Below are 22,856 nucleotides of genomic sequence, written 5' to 3'. Positions count from 1 at the left end.
TCGCAAAACTGTTTTGCTCTCACCAGCAGACGACGCAGTAGTTTCGACAGACGCGTTCCTGTTGACCTACGCCGTCGCGGGCCAGTGACGAGCAGACGACGCAACGCCGTTGAAACGAACAACCGAACGCCCGTGACGTCATCGGGCGTCTGCGTCTCCCGCTTCCCGAGCAGACGACGCAGCGCCGCTCAAGAGCGCGATTGAACGCCCGTGACGTCACTACCGCGGCGCGCCTCACCCGCGCCCCCGTGCGGAGCCGGCGAGCCGTAGGGAAGAAGCGGGACGCAAAGGGAACGCGCCCTGGCGCTCCGCGGAAGGCGGAAGGCCGTTCCGGCAGCCATGGCGTCGAGACGCTAGACGCTCTGGACCGCGGCGGATTTTTCGCGCGTTCCCGGCGCTTGGAGCCACACCGGACGATGGGGCTGGGCTGGGAGTGCGCCTTCACCGAACCGGGAACAAGGTAGGTCCCTCTTCTTCGAACTTGCGCGCGCCGGGTCAGCGGGCGAATTGGGAAGAAAAAAAAATGAGCAAGGGGGCAAAGGCTCCTTTTTTTCCTCTCCTACCCGGCGAGCCATTAGTGCGGTGGATATCGTGGCTCCCTTGAAACGACGGTTTCGACGTCGCCTGCCACGGCACGCAAGAGTCAAGCTGAGGAAGAAGTAAAGAAAGTAAAAAAAAAAAGAAAAAACAACGAAATGGAAGGAATAACTCAGGCAATGCGTGGGAGAAGAGGGTTGGTTCGAGGTGCCGGGCCCCAGGTTTGACGGGGATACCAGAAGGGGGGCGGGTTTCCGCTACGCGTGCGTGCGTGCGTTCGTGCGCTTCGCCAGGAAAGGCGTGGATTACCGAAAGGCCTGGGATGCTGCCTACCCCGAAACCGCGCGATAGGAGGGGCCGTGCGCGCGCTTTCGAGTACCCGCGTTTTTTTTTTTTTTTTGGCGCGCACCTTTTCCCTCCCGGTTCTGTACGGCTAGTAGCGCCTGCGTGCTTCTTCGGGCCTCGACGCTGGTCCGAATCGACGGCACACCATCCAGAGCAGGCCGCGTCTGTGCCGCGGCAAGCAAGATGGACGGAGCGGTTTCGGAGAGCGGGCGTTATCAAGCATTGTGACATCGAGCGTTATAACTCCTGCGGCATGCTTGAGGGTTTCCCTCCGCACGTTTTTCCCGCGCTTTCCTTAAGTGTGGTAAGCACAGCGCTTCAGAAACTGACGAACGCGTATCGCCAGAACGTCCTGCTTGCAAGACGCAGTGACTCGCCACTTCTATGAAAATGGGCTCCGCACCTTCACAGTCACTGCAACTATAGAAATCACACTACAGTCTCTATTCTTTCTTCTTGAAAGCAGCGTCGAGCTCTGAGCCAGCTTTTCGCATTCTTTCGAGATATCGGCTTCATTTATAGGCTTTAGCGTATTTATTTCAGCGTCATCGCCGTTGTCTCTTGCTTGAGGTCGCAAGAAAGAAAGCTTGCGAATAACAGCAACAGCAAGATATGCAAAGTTCTTCTAGTACAGCTGTGTGACGTGAAACTGTTTCAATAGGGCACGTTGTTCCGAGAGGCGCACGTACGTAGCTACGGCTTCGATTTCAGCCAGCGTGCCTGCAGGCCTCGAGTAGATGAATAAAAAGAAACTTTCGCAGCATCCGGGGGCGGTGCACATACTTGTGTTCGTATAATTGTGCATACCGTGACAACACATTTTCTCTCACCTTATTTTCGTATTCCTGCCCCCGCCCGCTCATCCTCTGTCCTTTCCGTCCTCGATCCCTTTCCCCACGCTGAGTAGCCGCATGTAGGAGTAGCACATACATGCGATCAGAATTATTTGCATTCGATTACATACCCTTCTCTCTCTGTGGCGCTTATACTAGCACGTGCTCTGAAAAAAAAAGAACTACAATGGATAGCTGGTTTAGCGTCGCTTAGACTGCCTGCTGGCCCACTATATCGAGCCTATACTGTGAGGGCGCGAGAAATCGTCCGAGAAATGAGAGGTACGACGCCCCTTTTGTTTGGGTTTCCAAACCTGTCGCGGAACCGGCACGGCGAGCATTGAACGCACGCTTTTCGCGTTGACAGAGCGCGGATGAAATAAGGAAGAGGTAAAAAAAAAATATGATGTGGAGAAGGGAGGGGCTGGCCCGGGGGGGGGGGGGGGAGGGGGGTGTTGCGGAGAGAAGAATAATGTCGACCCGGCCTTACGAGCTTGTCGAACACGATCTGACCGATACGTGCTCTGTGCTTCTGTGTTTTTTTAACTTCGCGATAAGAAGATTTTGCTCACTTTCGACGCTTCTCTGTTGTTCCCCTCCATTCGTTGCTTTTTTTGTGTGTGCCTCTCATTACCGCAGTCTTTGACGCACTGATTAGGACGCAACCGAGAGAGCAATTAGCGTTAAACCGACAACGAAGGGCCGACCGCAATCAATTATCGGCTGCGAAGCGTTATTTCGACGCTTCTCCGCTTTGCATGCTACAGACCTAAAAAAAAAAATAATTATGCGCGCGCATCGCGCGAAGTCGCGCGATTTGTTGCCAATGCGCGAGAATAAAAATATCACAGGACACTAAAGATAAACTCCTAAATAGATTAGGTTAATAAGGTATTCTTTCAAAATATTGTTTTGTTAATTGCACGGTAATATGTCGATTATTGAGAAATAAATAAAATAGATTAGGTTGATAAGGTATTCTTTCAAAATTTTGTTTTGTTAATTCCACGGTAATATGTCGATTATTGAGAAATAAGTAAGTGAAGGTAAAAGTCTCATTTCTCGAATTTCGCGCCAAAAACCCCAGCGCCGGTGCATCTTTGTGACGTCACGGATTTCAAAGCGTATTTTAGTATTTTGGATATAGTAGTGGCTCAGTAGATAATTTCCAAACTTTCTTAGTTCAATATTTGGCTATATTGAAACACAATACAGACAATCTTTACCCATAAGAAAAAGAAAGTTAACTAGGTCCGAAAAGGTGCGACCAAATTTTATGACGTCACCGCTGTCTGGGGCGGGAGCTTCAAGGCGACGTCGCCACAGGTATTTCGTTTTTTTTTTCTTCTTGCGTCTTTTATGGCTTCTTAATTCTCCTCTCACGTTAAGATAGGCTTTACCGGCGTTCTGGATGAATCATTAACTCACGGAGCCCAAACATTATTTTGATTTAGTGTCCCTCTAAATAAACGGAAAAAGACACTGAAAGCAAATCCGTGCACAAGTTTCGCGCCTTCGACCTTGCGAGGCAAGACGTTACGTGCCTTGTGTCTTCGCCATCCACCACCATCATCCATCATCATCAGCCTGGTTACGCCCACTGCAGGGCAAAGGCATCTCCCATACTTCTCCAACAACCCCGGTCATGTACTAATGGTGGCCATGTCGTCCCTGCAGACTTCTTAATCTCATCCGTGTCTTCGCATTTCAATTCAATGGGGCCGTCGCCTTTAGCCTTTAGTTTGTCTTGGGCTTTCTTTTTCGGCTTCAGAGCGTCCCTCCACAGTATGAGTGACTTGTTGGTCGTTGCAGAAAGGTAACTTACCAATGCATATTAACTTGGCTTTACAAGTTTTTTTTTTTTTCTAAATCTGAGTTACGAGAATAAGCGAGTAAAATAACGTTTATGTGGGTTCGTCACTCTGTTGAGATGTTGGCGGCGGCTCTGGTCTCCGTCCCTCGCGCTTCTTTGCCAGGTTAGCAAAGTGAAGACGCCAGTGGAACAGGCCAGGACGTGAACAGATGACAGACCTTTATATGATTCGTTGATTGGGATTTGGTTACTACATAACTAACTAGAGCGCTCCTCGAGTGGCCAAGAGGCAATGGAGAGAGAGAGAGAGCATATTTAATGAGCCTAAAGATGCCTTGATTTGCAGAAGTGGTTCCCTCTTCACGGGAATCCATGCTCCGTCTTGGCTGCGACCGCCCTCTCAACCAACACGATCTGGTCCGAGAGGCGGGGAGCTGGACAGCAGCAATGGAAGTATAAATCAGCACGGAGCACGAATACTACGCGATACCACACACACACGCACATAAACGCACAACACGCCGTGGTTACTTAGTGGCTATGGTGTTGTGCTGCTAAGCACGAGGTCGCGGGATCGGATCCCGGCCACGGCGGCCGCATTTCTATGGGGAGAGAAATGCGAAGAAAAATGATCGTGTACTTAGATTAACTGCACGTTAAAGAACCCCAGGTAGTCGAGATTATTCCGGAGTCCCCCACTACGGCAAGCCTCATAATCAGACCGTGGTTTTGGCACGTAAGGCTCCATAATTTAAGTTAATTCAATACACGCACACGGAAGAAGTTTGTTGATCTAGAGTGTAACTGATCTAGGATGTAATGAATTAACGTGAAATTAGTGTAGTTATAAATGCCATATGTACGCCTTTACTGCGAACCGAACACGTACAATGTAAGTGCACACAAATGGGCGGTCTGTGCAGATATGTACGCTCCAGCCAAATATTGAAGTGAACTTACACGCAATGCTCGATCGAATACTTCACCACAGCGCGCTCATTCTGCACTGTTACCGTATAACCGCCTCTGCCTAAATGCGCACGCGCAGTGAGCTGCAGGTGGTGCCGGTAACGATAGAACGGCAACGCTATTGTAGAATGCTGTAACACGTTACGAAAGACAATTCTCAGCACAATTAGGACTGCTAGTTCCGTTGCTCGAAACCGGCAATGACGTAAGAGTTATTTCACCAGCTTAGCGCTGCGCTTTCTTGCCACCTTTGCCGTCGACTGATTACGGGCTACAGAATTAAGTGTGTGATTCGCGGATAAAATCAAGAAAATTAGCGGCTCGTTCAGCTTATATGCAGAGATGCCAGCAGGTATTGACGACAGTAAAGACCCTTCTCTCGGGCAGTGTTGGCAAACTTTTTTTTTCGTAACAATGCCGCCAAGTCGTAGCCTAAAGCACTCCATTTTACGGAAAAGTCACAATGTGACAATGACGATGGTGAATTGGACGGAATTTTGTATGTATATTTACATGATTTTCTAACCTATATCGCTTTACATTGCCTTCTACTGCGGGGTGCTAGCTGTTGGAAAGTGAAAAGTGCAAACGACCCTTCATTTTCTAAATGTATGTCACTTTTCAAGATTGCGCTTTGCTGGAAAAGCAGCTTTGATGCACCTAGATGGCTCACTAATAAGCTCTTGGTTGCGTATTTCGAAGTACCTACAAATGGAGGCACATAAGTGGTAATTGAACAGTTAACCTTTCTCGAGAAATTCTGCCAGGGCAATCTACCGGCTATTTACGCCATCGAAAAAGTGGCTGTGATGATGATGATGATGATGATGATGATGATGATGATGATGAAGCCACTGCTGTTTGAAACGGTCGATCACACGACAGGATCGGGCCAAAAAGAAAAGTAAGAAAGGTGGAAATTATCAACAACAACAAAAAAAAGGCACTGTCACACACTAAATCACACTGCGACTCCAAAAAAAGCCAGAGTTGTCGTTAATCTATAGGTGACTGAAAGCTCGCGAAATTGATCCATTTGCTCGCTGTGTTAGCAACGCTGGACTCAGTGATTTTCATTGATGTTTTATACATCTGTGAATAAAGAACTTGGGCACTAGTCATGTCCCAGTGAAACAGATTACCTGTAAAAGCTTTATATGAGATTTTATTGTGCGCATTGACTTGAATGATTTTCAGTGAATAGTAAGTGAATATGTTCAACGGCGTTTTAGCTGTCCCTTTTGTACTCTTGAATTGCTTTCTTACAATAGTACTTCTGCCGTTCTCTGTACCTCCCTCTCACTTAGCGCTCTCTAAGTTCTAGACGTTGACGCTGCTCTTGTGATGGCTTGATCCTTTCAGCACAATTGCGATACCGTCATTTTATTTGTATATCTGTAACATGTTATTCGTGCTTGCATCATGCACGTCTAAGCCAGTAATCGTATTCTCACCTTTCAGGTTCTTTATTTTTTTTGTGGACAGACTCGCTTTACGAGTGATCTGCCATTTTCCTTCCATCTCTTGTTCCTTCTTTCGCGTTCTTTTTTCTCTTTTTTATTTGCTGTTAAAGGGGTACTTAAAGATATTCACTAAGTTGCAAAATCCCTAACGCGCGCTTTTTTGCACGCAGAAAGGATATAATTTAGTATGCATGAAGGTTGGAAAGCACTTATATAAATTTATGGGAAAGTAGAATCTGACCGAAATGTGTAAAATGTTTACACGTAGGCACACTGATACAAACGGCAGATACCCAGGTTAGTGCACGAAAGCTGCCTGCTGCAAATTGCACATTTAAGCTCCCTCACTCCTCCGTGCGCGGGCCTCCTCTTAACCCTAACCCCTCCTCTTAACCCCTCCCCCCCAGCCCGCCCCACACCCCGGGAGCAGCTGAAGCACCGTCCCGGCACTTCTTAAAATGTTAGCGAAGTAGCCAAAAAAAAGTATGGTCTTAGACCATACACCGGAAGACGACAGGGCAGTGTCCACAGCTGTGATTTCTTATAGTTCCGTAACAGTGTTTTGATTTTATACTAAAGGTGGCTCCTATTGCGGATCTTGCGTCACCGACATTGAAGTGACGTCACGACACGGAGCAAGATTTCCCGACTTCGTCCAGAAGTAAGACAAGGTGTGATGACGTTGTCCGTAGAAAAACGAACAGCGATACCGCATGCTTCTTCTCGCTGCGGTCGCGTGTGACAGCCGCGGTGACTATGCAGGAAACGGAGCGAGGTAGTGTGTCTTGACGTCATCACGCATGCACCTTCTGGATACCGAGACCGAAACTAATTCGCAGCGACAAGCATTATAGTTATGCGGTTTAGAGAGCTTGGAACTCCTTTAATATAATGAATGAGAAGTCGAAAATTTCACGTAACTATATATATATATATATATATATATATATATATATATATATATATATATATATATATATATATATATATATATATATATATATATAAGGTAATCGCAAATGGAATCAGGAACACCTTAGACTTCTGTCAACCAAAGGACCAGGCAGGATTCCATAAAGGCTACTCAACAATAGACCATATTCACACTATCAATCAGGTGATAGAAAAATGTGCGGAATATAACGAACCCTTATATATAGCTTTTATTGATTACGAGAAACCGTTTGATTCTGTCGAAACCTCAGCAGTCATGGAGGCATTACGGAATCAGGGTGTAGACGAGCCGTATTTAAACATACTGAAATGTATCTATAGCGGCTCCACAGCCACCGTAGTCCTCCATAAAGAAAGCAACAAAATCCCAATAAAGACAGGCGTCAGGCAGGGAGATACGATCTCTCCAATGCTATTCACAGCGTGTTTACAGGAGATATTCAGAGGCCTAGATTGGGAAGAATTGGGGATAAAAGTTAATGGAGAATACCTTAGTAACTTGCGATTCGCTGATGATATTGCCTTGCTTAGTAACTCAGGGGACCAATTGAAATGCATGCTTACTGACCTGGAAAGACAAAGCAGAAGAGTGGGTCTAAAAATTAATCTGCAGAAAACTAAAGTAATGTTTAACAGTCTCGGAAGAGAACAGCAATTTACAATAGGTAGCGAGGCACTGGAAGTGGTAAGGGAATGCATCTACTTAGGGCAGGTAGTGACGGCGGACCCGGATCATGAGACGGAAATAATCCGAAGAATAAGAATGGGCTGGGTTGTGTTTGGCGGGCATTCTCATATCATGAACAGCAGGATGCCATTATCCCTCAAGAGAAAAGTGTATAATAGCCGTGTCTTACCAGTACTCACGTACGGGGCAGAAACCTGGAGGCTTACGAAAAGGGTTCTACTTAAATTGAGGACGACGCAACGAGCTATGGAAAGAAGAATGATGGGTGTAACGTTACGGGATAAGAAAAGAGCAGATTGGGTGAGGGAACAAACGCGAGGTAATGATATCTTAGTTGAAATCAAGAAAAAGAAATGGGGGGCATGGGCAGGACATGTAATGAGGAGGGAGCATAACCGATGGTCATTAAGGATTACGTACTGGATTCCAAGGGAAGGGAAGCGTAGCAGGGGGCGGCAGAAAGTTAGGTGGGCGGATGAGATTAAGAAGTTTGCAGGGACGACATGGCCACAATTAGTACATGACCGGGGTTGTTGGAGAAGTATGGGAGAGGCCTTTGCCTTGCAGTGGGCGTAAGCAGGCTGATGATATATATATATATATATATATATATATATATATATATTCGTGACGTTGGCGGCGGATATCCAAAAAGCCCAAAATCGTTACTCCAACAAATCAAAATGGAAGAGAAGAAGACGATATCGACGAAGACTATACGCACATGAACACGAGCAATCAAATAGTGTCATCACGGCACGAGCACCGAAAGCACAGCCCAATAGCCATAGTACGGTCACCCATCACGCAATAGTGAGAGTCCGCACAAGCCTTTCAATACATACGGATATAAGGACAACGTGCCCGCGACATAAGCCCATTAAAATGATGCATAATGTAGAGAAGACAAAGCACCTAATGTCAATTATAGGTACTCTATAATGTAAGCGTTCACTAAAAAAATCACAAAAGGGCAATCGCGGCTAGCGTCTGCTTATTAGTGCACGAACATGGTCCAGGAGCCTTTGCTCAGTGCGGAAGGACGTCCGTAAAGGTTGTTCAAAAGATCACCCAGAAGAAGCCACTGTCGGTAATATTGAGGACGTTCTGTGATAACACGCTCCACTGAAGCGTCAGAGTTGTCGCTGAAGCTACAATGGTCGGCATGTTGTCCTTTTGATGCGACACGTGGAGTGAGGCGCGTAGGCTACGTCTACGCGTAGAAGACGTGCCTGGCAAGCACCTAGAACAGCAAGGAGAAAGGAGGGGGCACACGCTCTAGTAGGCGACATTAACCGAGGGGATGGTAGATCCTGGTGTCGGAGTTGCTGTGCATTTGCTCTACTTGCTCGCGAGATATGATAAGTGCAAATCTTGAATGTTTCCACTTTCGCAGCCAAAGGGTGCAGCCGATGGCATCATTGCTCGACGTCGTGGATACTGAAGTATCATTTGGGGTATTTGTGTTTTTCCTATCGCTGGAAAAATTCCGCTTAGGCTCCTGCATTGACTTTTCGCTCATTCGCGGGTAGGTTGTCATGCTTACCTCTTTATTTATAAATGATGAGAGCCTCGACCAGAAGTTCGCAAAGTGCATGAGTTGCACGATGGGCTGGTGGCGAAGTTTAAAGGAGTAATCAGCAGCGTTTTACTGCCTTTACTTTTTCCCTTTCCCTTTCCATGTTGTAATACCTGCTGCTATCTATCTATCTATCTATCTATCTATCTATCTATCTATCTATCTATCTATCTATCTATCTATCTATCTATCTATCTATCTATCTATCTATCTGTCTGTCTGTCTGTCTGTCTGTCTGTCTGTCTGTCTGTCTGTCTGTCTCTCTATCTATCTGTCTGTCTCTCTATCTGTCTCTCTATCTGTCTATCTATCTGTCTGTCTATCTGTCTGTCTATCTGTCTGTCTGTCTGTCTGTCTGTCTGTCTGTCTGTCTGTCTGTCTGTCTGTCTGTCTGTCTATCTATCTATCTATCTATCTATCTATCTATCTATCTATCTATCTATCTATCTATCTATCTATCTATCTATCTATCTATCTGTCTGTCTGTCTGTCTGTCTGTCTGTCTGTCTGTCTGTCTATCTATCTATCTATCTATCTATCTATCTATCTATCTATCTATCTATCTATCTATCTGTCTATCTGTCTGTCTGTCTGTCTGTCTGTCTGTCTGTCTGTCTGTCTATCTATCTATCTATCTATCTATCTATCTATCTATCTATCTATCTATCTATCTATCTATCTATCTATCTATCTATCTATCTATCTGTCTGTCTATCTGTCTGTCTGTCTGTCTGTCTGTCTGTCTGTCTGTCTGTCTGTCTGTCTGTCTGTCTGTCTGTCTGTCTGATCAATCAAAATTTTAGAACGTTTCATACTCCTACGCCATTACACGTTGTTGTTGTATGCTCAATGAGTACGGTTCGTGTTCATGGCGTGTTCGGTACTCGGGTTTCTGGAACGGTGGCGGGCGTCGGCGGCGTCCCCGGTGCGACGACCCGGACTCACTCGCGTGGGCGCGACAGGCGTCGTTACGCGGTGGGACGCTCGCTCCGTCAAGGGAAATTTCGCAAGAGTCGTTTCTTTTTCCCCCCGAGTCGGACGCCGCCAGAAGGCGAGCGTGGGCTGCGGAGTATTCGCGCTGGTCGCGTGTGACGTAAATGCCGCCATTACTTGCGCTCTTCACTCTCGCTTGGAAACGATGCGCGAGGGATCTGCCCTCGTAAGGAGCGCGCGTCCAATTTAATATAAAGTTGACCTTCAGAGCTCCGTTTATGGCGGCTTTGTTCGCTGGAAAGGTCCCGGTTCACGTACTTGCGACTGTTCTTTTTTTTTTTCGTGCTGTCGTTTATTAACTGCGACACTGTTGGAAATTGACTAAGGCAATAGTGAAGTTGATCGCTCACGGCGCTGTAATATGACGGAGACATATCGCTTACTTCGAGTGACGTACGCATTTTTTGCGTGTTTCTCACTGGGCATGGCAACCACGCAGAGCACGTTATCACGTGAAAAATGACGCGCGGCATGACTGTTAAAAAAAAGAGCGAGTTGCTTTACAGATATATTGAAAAGCAAGCAGTGTTGAGACACTTGTCGGCTAAATATTGAATATTTGCTGCTTCGCATGACTCGCGTGTTAGTTTCTTTCTCGCTTTGCCCATGATTATTCAGTTGTGAAACAGGATGACACCATAACACTTTCTGACACGACGTCATGGCCTATTTGCATTGCGCAATAAGGTCCATAAAATGTGTGTACGCCTGTCGAAATGTACAGTTGGAAGTTAACGCCCTGTGTTGTTCTTATGACTGTCCGTGACCTTCTAACGTTTGCCAATTGTTCACCATATACGAAGTTCGCCTGAGGAAGAGCCTGCTATGCCAAAATTGGAGCTTAAAAACATTAACTAAGAACAATGGGGGTAAACAAAAATAGAAATAATCAAAACCTATAACCATCGCATAGTGTAACGGGAACTCGCACTGCATACTCGTGAGCGTTGTCTAGCTCCACAAGGCATGCGCAATCCCGCGACAGGTTAGTAAATCATATTTATTTCTTCTCGTTGACCTTCTTGCTTATGCTCTGTTTCGTTCTTCATATCTCTTTCTCTCTCGACTCACTCTCTGCGGGAAACTACGATAATGTTCGTGGTGCCATACACTTCCTCTTGCGCAAGTAGCACCATCGTGTAACGTCTAAGGCCACTCGGCTTTCCTACGTCTGGTTTTGAAACCAGGACGCAGCGTGAAGCGTTAGGTGTTACCAAGCCGAAACTTCTACCTTACAGCCTCGTCAGGTGTTGTTTTTTTTCTTCTTCTAATCGTTTGCGTCCGTGCTCCCAAGTTCCTGAAGTGAGCGAGCCTTGAAGACAAACGTCAAGAACGCCGCTTGCAACCGCTCTGCAGTAAGGTGGTTTGCTTAGGTTGTTGTCGTCTCTCTTGCTCACCCCTTACCCTTTCGTTATCCTTTTCTTTTATTCCCATACCTCCATCGTCGCGTCTAGGCTAGCCAACCCGCTTAACCTCTCGCCCTTTCTAAACAACCTTTCTCTTTCTCTAACCGTTTGCCACCGGCAGACAATATCCTTAACTATGCTGCGTGCATAGGCTAAATGAATAAAAAAGCAAAGCAAAAGAAAAAAGAACAACACCACCACCAACAACAACTTGGAATTGCGAGGAAAACTCCACTCGTCAAGATCTTATCTGGCCGTCGGCCACGTAGGATTCTAAGTACTCTAGTTTGTGGTCGAAAGGCCCACAATGCTGTCGAGATCAGCCAGTTCTTTACAGAAGGTTAAAACTCTATGTAAACTTCGCGAAGCGGTATTGTTTCAAAGCACCGTAGAGGTAGAAGAGCCAGCTCAGGGGAGTACATCTGGTAGAAGCAGAGAGGGGAACATTCGTTTATAGTTCGTTCGAAGAATGAGAACAAAAAAAAAAGGAAGGAAAAAGAAAAGCAATACTTCTGGTCGCTCGCGTGTGTGCCGTTAGGTAGCAACGCACGCTTTAAATATTGACGCACGTTCGATTTCTCAGAGCGCAGCCCGGAGCTCCCGTTGAGCTCCGCGATCAGGGTTGGCCTCGGCAAACCCCCTTTTCCGATAACTCTTTCCACATAGCACAACGTCGCCAGGGACACCCTCGCGCGCTGGGTCAGAGAGGAACTTCAACGCGCCAGTTTTGTGACCCTAAGGGTACGCTCTACTAATGGTAACACCTGAACTCTCCGCGTTGAGCAGTGATTTTCTTCTTCTACTTTTTCTTTTCCCCAATTTCCTGCTTTCGGCAGTTGGCGAAAGCCGACTTATCGCTTGTTTGACGGAGCGGTTATATAGACGGCTTCTTCATTCACATTTTGAACTCGCTTCAGTTTGTTTTTCTTTTTTCTTTTATCGCCCACCTGCTTCGCTGTGAACCATTATCTCTTCTTCAGTCGCGTCCGTTGTGTAGTTTTACTTTTCGGTGCTTAGTGTCTTACTCACATAGACTGCTCTTTCAATTATTCATTTTCACGCTGCAGTGTCGTGTTATGATTTTTTTTTGTTCGCATCTCTTTCGTAATGACCTCATTGTTTTCCCAATTGCACATCTCACTTCCTTTTCCTCGTCTGTTTTCTTGAAACAAAAATCGTCTTTCGCAACTGAAAGCAGGCGTGAGTTATGTTTTTCTACCCGCCGTGGTTGCTCAGTGGCTATGGTGTTGGGCTGCTGAGCACGAGGTCGCGGGATCGAATCCCGGCCACGGCGGCCGCATTTCGATGGGGGCGAAATGCGAAAACACCCGTGTGCTTAGATTTAGGTGCACGTTAAAGAACCCCAGGTGGTCAAAATTTCTGGAGTCCTCCACTACGGCGTGCCTCATAATCAGAAAGTGGTTTTGGCACGTAAAACCCCAAATATTATATAGAGTTATGTTTTTCTAAAGCTATCTTTCCTTTACGTCAACTGTTCTTCTCATACTTCCTGATATCACGTCGTTCCCATTTGTCTGTTAACGTTATATATATATATATATATATATATATATATATATATATATATATATATATATATATATATATATATATGTCGGTCTGTCTGTGTTTTTGTGTTTCCGACTTATACGGTGTTTCTTATAAGTGCGTGCACACGCACACACACGAAGGCATAAGAAATATTAACAGGCGAATGTACACTACATGATATCAAGAAACGTACACATTGCTACGCGGTGGACGTAAAGGTTGACATAAGGAAAAGATAACTTTAGAAAATCACGATTCGCGTCTGCTGACCAGTTGCAGAAGACCGCCTTCTCTCAGTTTTTTTTTTTCTTTCAGGCTGCAATTTCATTCTCATTATTTACGTCGCAAAATTTATACCCTCCTCCCCCTATTCGCTCTCTCGCGTGCCCGCTGTCACTTTCATTTTTATTTACGGTTATGGTCCGTGCCGGGCGGCGCTGTCGTCTGCTGGCGAAGCCGTTCCGGCTTCTGGTCGTCTGCTACGCATTAACTCGATCATTCCCACGCCGCTGCTTCCACTGAAGCGCTCCGCCCCCTTCCCTGTGCCTCCACATACGTGCGTTGCGGCCTTATGAACGTGATCGGGAGGACTCGGGCTCTTTAGTGTGTATACATTCATCCATCTGTATGTGCGCGGTGCGCGCATTCTCGCATAACCCTACTGTACACATGTGGAGCTGCCTCGCCGCTACGTGCAATAGCTTTCTATTACTCCGAAAGATCATAAAAACCCGGCCCGCGCGGGCGAGCATCGAAGTATCTTGAGTTAATATGTCGTCTGGAGTTATTTGTCTTCCCTTGTTCTTGCTTTTCTTGCTTTTTTTTTCATCTGCCGTCTTGGTTCTTGCGCAAATGCGTTTTACACCGCATTTACTGCCAAAGCGGTGGGCAGGAATTCTGCTCCAGTTTCCTCGCAATGAGGCCGGAGCCAGTTCTTGGCTCACGTGGAGTTTCCATACGAAAACCACTGGAGGAAACTATGGACGAGATTGATAGAACCGCAGCTGTCGCAAGCGTAGGTAATGGTACCAGACAGTGATAGAGGTTTTAAATATATACGAAAGTTAAGGTCGATATCAGATATGCAAAACTCTGGGATGACGATGGATGTTAGCAAAACTTGATTAAATCAAAGGGGCTAGGAAACTATTTGTCCCCGCCACGTTTCAAAAGGGATGACAATAGGTATCGTCTTCATCGTCATTTATAATCATCAGCGTTCCGCCGTTGGTTCAGCTTCCATATGAACGAAGGAGACTGGATGGATTTGTTAAATATTCGAGCTTGTGGCCTTCACACGTTCTTTGCGGCTTTTCTTGAGCCGCTTTAGTTAGAACAACTCTCTCTGTGATTACGTTTAACTCTGTGCAGTCGCTTGTTATTTTATTTCCTTGTTTACCGGCTGTTTTAACTTTTTCTTTGGATTCATTTAGGTTTGAATGCAGATGTTTAATCACTCGCTCATTTACTAGGCCTTTTCTTTCGAAATTTTCAAGTAATCCTCGTTTTCTAAACACGGCAAGGCTCTATGCACATGCATAATGATATGTAATCGTTGCCGTTACTTTTGACTAGGAGCGCGCGAATAGTGATCTTTGAGGCCGAATTGAATACGAATCGAATACGAATCGAATAGCCAGAAACGAATCGAATCGAATCGAAAATAGAATAGTTCTCGAATAATGAATAGCCGTTGTCACAATAATATGATGACGCACAAGGCGCTATAAAATGATGTTCACATCTCACCGTTTCTAACGTTAGCCAGCTTCCGTCATAACACAGTACGTTATGAAGCTTCGTTTATTAAAAGCACAAATGAAGTATAGCAGCGAACAAGTGGTTCCGTCACATGCACAGTGTCCCACAGAGAGCGCGAGTGATCACTCTACAACCATTAAAGTATGGCTACCCAAGTCACGTGGCCTGTTTCACTACGCAAATTCTCACGTTTTATGTCTTCGCTTTGCCCGCGGGGGTGAAAATTTACCCTACTCTTCCTCAGATTTTATGTTCATGCGGGCGCAGTTGACGCTTTCAAATGTTCGAAAAGCATTCGAAAAATATTCGCATTTACGAACAATGACTATTCGATTAGAAAACCGAATCGAATATTACACAATTCGATTCGTTAATAGAAAGTTTCCAATATTCGCACACCCTAGCTGTGGTTGACAATTATCAATATATCCAAAGTCATAAAAGCAGTTTTAAAAGTTAGAAGGCAAATCCTTGGGTTAACCATCATCCCCATGCTGGCCGATACCGCAAGACTTGCAGCTTTGGTCACATTCAGCGCCTTAGTTTTCTCCTTTAATTTTTTTGTTCGTTTTAAACTTTACGCTTGGCACGGGAAGAATGCTGCCCTACTGACAGATCACATTCAAAGCACTTAACGCAACTTTCTAGAAGGGCATTTAGTTGCGAAAACGCCGACTGCGTTTTTTTTTTCGTTTCTATGTCTGCACACACACATCATTAGAGGCCAACAGAATGACGCCATATTCAAAGTCACCCGTATCTATTATTTGAATTAAAGAAATCCACTTTCATTTCCATCTATTTATAATTTCTTTAATTCAATTAATAAATACGGATAATTCCTCTTATGGCGTCGTTGTTTGTTGGCCCTTATGATTTGACTAATAAAATTCGGGCCCCTCGGTTTCCTTTCTTCTCGTCAATTATAGATACACATATGAAGCCCTCAGTTTGTAGTGCGAGTTTCTTTTACCTAAGCAATTGTGAAAGGTTATAATAATTTATTTCTTAAAAGTTACGCCTTTCTTAAGTTTAGTGCTTCTTTTTGGTTCAGCTACAAATTCGGCACAGCGGGCTCTTCGGTAGCCACGCTTCCCGTACTGTCGACGTCTATCAATACAAATAAATTGTGTTTGTTGTTTCACTCTCCGAACCTTTTCGTTTCTTTCTTTTTTTCATACGGCGCGAAGTGGGCAAACGGGTCGGAACGCGAGCGTAAGAGGGAGTTAGTACTGTGCCTGATCCGTGCGGGAGTAAGTGAGGGGAGTTTACGACGACAGCCACCGGAACGCTCACTATAAGGTGTGGTCATCCTGTTCGGTGAGATCTGTAGTGTAAAGGGCATAAATGCCGTTTGTCGGTTCTGTCCTCTCTGTTCTGTACTCTCTCTCTCTCTCTCTATCGTTTTACTCCCCGCTCTCCCTTCACTGCTGACTACCTTTCAGGTGTCAGCAGACTGCACTAAGTAGTTTCATTTCATTTCATTTCATTTCCTTAAAGACCCCACGAGGGGGTGTTACATAAGGGGTGGAATCTGCTAGAAAAACATCGATAACAATGGTACTTGTGTTTATATACGAGAAAGGTTATTTAAGTTTTCACCGAATCATGATGCACAGGTGATACCAACGATACGTCGGGGAAGGTCGTTCCAATCTTTAGCTGAACGTGGGGAGAAGGAAGCTGAAAAAGTAACCGTTCGGGGCCCGTGGACGAAAAACTTGAAGGTTGTGGTTGGTGCGGTTACAGTGCTATCAGCAGTAATTTTTTTTTCTTTCCTTCCCATTTCTTTCTTTATTTGATTTATGATGTTAACAAACAACCGATTACTACTGCTACCACTAAGTTACCCGTAACGTCTCAGCTGCGGACGCCACCGCGGTCGATGGCTCGCTTTGTCGCCGCGTGGTCGCGCCGCCGAGTTGGACGGTTGCCAGGATCAACCCCCGTCGACCTCGAGGTTGAAGTCAGCGACACGGCGGGGTTTGGCCCACGGGCACGGGGGGCCTCCCAGCAGAAGGTCCGAGTCACGAGAGCTGTGACTCCGCCGTTTCCTGCCGCCTCTTGCTTTTGCCGTGCCGAGCAGCCGTGACGCAATCCCGACCCCACCAGTGTTATTATTGCGTGAACAGATAAACTGCAGCCAGCAAGCGGATGCCCAGTTAAGGCTACCTTCATGATGAGGTATGGTTTTTGTGACACAACCTCGAGTTAAGCGAATCAACTTGTCTAAATCATCCACTTAAAACTGCGCTTCATTTGAAGAATGCTTTCTGCTGTCCTATTTTCTCCACGTAGTAAATACAATGTAGACCGAGCGCAATCAATCAATCAATCAATCAATCAATCAATCAATCAATCAATCAATCAATCAATCAATCAATCAATCAATCAATCAATCAATCAATCAATCAATCAATCAATCAATCAATCAATCAATTTTATTTCCAACAACATTTCGGGGCACTCAGGTGAAAAGCGGCGCAAGCCAGCTTGAAGGTGTTTCGGAGCCCGTAAATACAGTAGGCACTGAAATCAAATAAATTCACTGTTGTCTCCATTTTAACATGCACACACGCAAGACAGTAACTTTCTTGTTGAAAGAAACAGAAGGACAATAAACAGCACTGAACGTAATGCGGGTGTTGTACACAGCCAAGCAGTGCACAAATAAAGGCTGCTATAGGCGTGCTTATATTTTTACTATATGTAAATGTTTTCATATTTTCGTGCATAGACTCACAAGTGAACATGACAGCACAAAGAAAGCAATACCAGTAGTATCAGCTGTCACTGAGAAGCGAAACCGAAGGAAGAATATTAGCATGTGGCAGATACAAAGTATTTACGCATTTGTCTAAAAAAAAAAGATCACTGGAGCCAACAGCGCAAAAAGAACTGCATTTGGCTGTTTCGAGCATATTTTGTTGTCATAGCGAATGTTCAATGTTGATTTGGTTGTCCAGCGGTGTGTAGTGTGTCCCTGCTGCCCATGGAAGTGTGTGTGTGTGTTTCTTGCTGGAAGCCTGTCTACATAGTGCATCAATCAGCTCATGCCGAAACCATTCCCACTGTTAAATTGACACCGGCACCAAGTTGGTTGCTATTTCATAGCGACAGCAATTACATGGGCACTTCAGGTGCATTTCTTCCGTCGGCGTCGCCATCACCGTGATATTCCATATAAAATCCAAGGGCGATAAAATCGTCGCCGCGCGCCGTATGCGAGAGTGAAAGAGTGTCAGGGTGAGCCGTGCGAGCGCGGCTCAATCTAGCGCGCGCGAGCGAGGAAGGCGGGGAGAAAGCGCGCCCTCTTCTGTCGCGCGCAAGGCACGGGCGTGAGGCGAGGGAGGCGGGGCGTTCTTTCCCGGCGGCTGCAAAGCGTGCGCACGCGCGCGAACCTCGTCCTCGAGGCGATCTGCGATGTTTGCAGAGTGCGCGTAATGGCGGGGGAGCTTCGTATGCTCTGTACTTTCGGCGTTTCGTTCGCGTCGAAGTGAGAAATGCACGAATGTCAATTCGCTCGCTGCTGCTGCGGCGATTCCTCACTCCAGCGTTTTTACAGCGAGTTTCCGCGGCCATCGAGCGAGATACGTTCATTTTTAAACGTGCGCACGTGAAACCGTGCTTGTTTATTTAGTTAGTAAGCGAATGTTTACAAGTTTATGCGGCCGATAAAACTAACATCCTTACTTCGTAGAGATATCTACAAATTTGCTATTGCAATCGGTGCTTCGCCTTTCGGGCGACATTTTTTTTTATCTTGTTTTCAGGACACCCTCCAGCGCCGAGCCATTACAGCAGAGAAGTGGGTAAAATGGTTCAGTTATTAAACTATGGGGTTTTAAGTGCCAAAACCACGTTCTGATTATGAGGTACTCCGTAGTTGGGGAGGACTGCGGAATAATTTTGACCACCTACGGCTCTCCAACGTGCCCCTTAATCTAAGTACATGGGTGTTTTCGTACTTCGCCCCCATCGAAATGCGACCGCCGTGGCCGCGATTCGCGATCCCGCGACCTCGTGCTTATAGCAGCCCAACACCATCGCCACTAAGCAACCACGGCGGGCAGGGTATAAACTAAAGTAGAAACACAAAGTAGAAGAACAAAGCCAACATGCAGTGGGCAAATTAATAGCAGGATACAAGAAGGCTAGGACTCACAAATCATTCGTTCCCCCAAAGAAGTGCAGCAATATCGGCTGTCAACATGTCTGCACATAACACCTTCCATTTAGAAACGTTTCGCCGGAACGAAAATCAATTTCGTGCAGGTTGGGTGACATTTGAACCTCTCGTATCGGTCGCCCGCAGCAGATCCAAGTGGGTGGTAGGGGGAATAGCTTTTTAGGCATTTGACCTCATCTGTATTCTCGTTGTGTCGTTACAAATCCAGCATAAAACTATGTAATCTTTTACTCTCGCATGTGGCGGTTCAGTTCTGATCGTATATATTTTTATCGAGGTTGTCACGTACATTTACTTTCCACGCATATCGTTGCGTTTCGTGTAGCGCCGCGCACATTCTTCTAGGTCTCAATTCGTCTTCGATCGTCCGCTTCAAGCCGACGGAACGTAATGTTGTGGTTTGGTCGAACAGCGATGTAAGACCTCGAAGCAAGCGAGGTGCGAACAAGCAAACAAACGCAAAAGGCTTGCCCCCTGTTAGACCACGGGCGTGCTCGCCAAGAAGGTCTTCACCTCCCAAACCCGTGCGCAAACACTCCCAGGATCCTAAGTAGCTCGAGAGGCTTACGCGCCACTCGGCGCTATTCAACATTAAACCCCTCCCCCCCCCCTCTGCGCCCCCCTCCATTTGAGTTTTTTCGTTTTGTTGGCACCTCGCACAAAGTGAGACCACGCTCAAAATTCTACATCTCGCCGGCAACTTCCGCGTAATCGCTTTAGCGTGGCGATTGAATGCGCCCGAGAGACGCGTGTTGTTTTGCCTCGGCCATATTTTGTCCGTTTTTTGTGTGTGGTTGTGGCGTTCATTGTCTCATTTTGTGCGAGAGATTGCGAGAGAGTCCTTTGTCTTTTGCGTTCGGCTTTGTGCTCACGCGCATGCGCGGCGAAGTCTCTCGCCTCGTATCGACAATTTGTTGTACAGCGGCGTGGGAGTTGGAGATGCGCAGAGATTAAACTATACGGGGCGTCGAGGAGCATTGTGGGAAGGCCGCCGCATTGTGGTGTGAGAACGCGCTTCGCAATGCAAAGTTTTGTGCGGTCGCGTTGCGGCAACCCTGCTTTACAACAGCTGAAATTTTGGTTGAGTTTTGCGGCTAATGCGAGTGTCGAGCGTGCGTGCGTGCGCGTTGTGGCAGTAAGATATTTCAGTGAAGGCTCTAAAGCACGCTATACTGCTAACTCAATTCTTAAATTACTCATGTTCTTGCTGTAGATCGCGTTGCCCCCTGCAGATTGCATTGACATTTAAAGAAACCAAAGAGTCAGTCCAGGCCTTCATAACTTTTCTTTACTATGATGACCGTGACATCACACTGACTAACCGACGGTTTCGACCTGCACGGAAATTAAAAAAAAAAAGAAAATTGAAGGACGCTTAAGTTTCGCCTTTAACAGTTGGCACGCGATAACATTCAAAGATCGCTGACTGCTTCTTACGCTTCCCAGCAGCTGCAGCTTATGTAACCGTGACGTTTACCGGGAAACGCTGGCGGCGAACGCTTGCACGGAGGCGACCTTTATGGTACAAACGCGGCCTCTTAATTGCGTACGCCGATCCCGGAGGTAGTGCACAGCCGCGCCAGATAAAAAAAATGACATCCTCTTCATGTTTCTTTCATTGTTTCGCACTTTTTAACATTTAAGCCTGAGAAGATTTAGCATAAAAATTATGCGCGGTCGCTATGTTCTTTCATGACATTTGTTTGCAGGCTGTCATTCTAAAAATTCCGAGGAATAACTTTGTCAAGAATGTAAGACAAGGTATGAGCAACTTTAGTGATTAGAATGGTTTGACAATATAACCCGCTTATACCAGACGTCATATATTAAGGCGTGGCACGTGCATATGCTTAAATATATGTGGCAATTTTCGCTCACGGACAACGCCGCCGACGCCGAAGCGACAGCGCAAATTTTCTGCGACACGGAGCCCTTAATATTATCGCGTTAAAAGGTAAAATTTGCCTCTAGTTTTCTCTGTCCGGGACCAACCATTTTCTGCCACATACACATATACAGAGTTTCAAGCGAATACTTTGCCAATCTGCGCTCCTTTAATGTTGCCCCGTATAATGCCCTTCTAACGTCCCAAATCAAATGTGGAGTTATGAGGGATGCCATAAAGTATGGCAGCGAATGAATTCATATCGCCTGGTTCAGAATAGGAAAAACAGCAAAGGAATAAAACGTTGCAAAACTCAGACATAACCTGCTATATTTAATGCATAGTCATAGCATCGGGTATCAGCATCACGCGAAAAACCAATCGTAAGACACGTTGCTGGAACAGTCACTATTCTGTGCTGTCAATAAGCGAAAAAAAAGAAAACCTTGCACATAGAGAAGATTAAAGCCTATCACAGCAAACATTGTAGCTAAGAAATCTAACGTTCCGCCAACGAAAGCAGACAGCATATATTTTTCTTATTTTGACGTGCCTTAGTCGTCGGAGCTGATTTTTTGTGATTGAGATAGACGGCCATTCAGTGCTATATTTCTTCATGATATCGTCTTTCAAACAACAACAACAACGACGACGACGACGACGACGACAACAAGAACGATGACGACGACGACAACAACAAGAACGATGACGACGACGACAACAACAAGAACGATGACGACGACGACAACAACAAGAACGATGACGACGACGACAACAACAAGAACGATGACGACGACAGCAACAAGAACGATGACGACGACGACGACGACGACGACGACGACGACAACAACAACAACGATGACGACGATGACCCGGGGCTGGGGTATTAACGTACAGCCAAAGCCGCTGTACACGAGCGTTTTTTGTGTGTTTCTTTTCATTCTGCCTTGCATCAGAATATGACCTTCACGGCTGGTCATCGAACCGGCGTCCTTGCGTTGCGTAGCAGGCCGCCATAGGCACTAAGTCGTCGTGGGCTCAGTGTCCCAGATGTCTCACCTTCTCCTCTGTGTGCACTCTTTCTCACAATCTGTGTACCTCGGACACACAGGCACTCATGAGAAAGGTCAAAAGGGGGAGCGCTCTCCAGATGCGCCATCGACAGGCATCGATCGTCTATCGGAAGAACGCGCGCGAGGTCTGGACAGTCACTTGCGACATCCTATCTTAGTCGATTAGCATTCTCCAAATCGACCCTGATGTAACCGAGACGGGCAAGGTTGACATTGAGCAACTTGTGATTCCGATCAGCAGGTAGATTTGAATGCTCCAAGCGCTACGTTAAGGAGATCAAAAGGAAAAGGAAATTTCACAAAATGTCTGCGTCACTGTACATACTTATTTACTTTTCAACTAAAACAACCAATAATTTCCCTATGCTTTCCTTGGCTTCACTATATCTTGGCTTCGTGTGGCTGTGACTAACAAATATTGGGGCTCCTCGGTTCCCCTCCTTCTCGTTCACTGCATAGCGAGGGTCTCTACTCAGGCAGGTTTGATGCCTTCATGTTGCATCCGAGGGTTTATTTTTCAGCTGCTTGCTCCTAAAGTTCAGGCACTGCCTGACGTCATCGATCAAAAGGTTGTTCCACGTTCGACGTCATGGCCACGAGAGGCGCTGGCTAGCGCTTACCGGGTCAGGTCTGGTACACAATCGTAAATACCTGAGAATGTTGACGTGGGAACAGACGCCGCCGTAGCTCAGTTGGTTGAGAAACGCACGCGTAATGCGCGTGCCTAATAATAATGCGTAATACGCGTGTGCGTTCGGTTCCCACGGGCGTCAAGTTGTTTTTTTTTTTCGTCCACTTTAATTTCCCTTTAGCTTAT

General features: G+C 46.1%; 1 protein-coding gene across 2 annotated transcripts in view; it reads left to right on the top strand.

The window, feature by feature from the left end:
* Nucleotides 1–22,856, top strand: part of RhoGAP100F (Rho GTPase activating protein at 100F) — a 155,413-nt gene that overhangs the window by 9,656 nt on the left and 122,901 nt on the right. Inside the window, exon 1 of one of the 2 annotated variants that reach the window (XM_075673010.1) lies at nucleotides 331–460. The exons of the other annotated variant lie outside the window; for it this stretch is intronic. The gene's annotated coding sequence lies outside the window, so the exon portion shown is untranslated. Of the gene's footprint in view, nucleotides 1–330; nucleotides 461–22,856 lie in introns of those variants that run through there. 2 annotated transcript variants of the gene reach the window in all.

Source organism: Dermacentor variabilis, chromosome 10 (genome assembly GCF_050947875.1).
Source record: "Dermacentor variabilis isolate Ectoservices chromosome 10, ASM5094787v1, whole genome shotgun sequence".
Taxonomy (NCBI): Eukaryota; Metazoa; Arthropoda; class Arachnida; order Ixodida; family Ixodidae; genus Dermacentor; species Dermacentor variabilis.
Note: the sequence above shows the minus strand (reverse complement) of the source record. Positions and strands in the feature narration are given on the sequence as shown.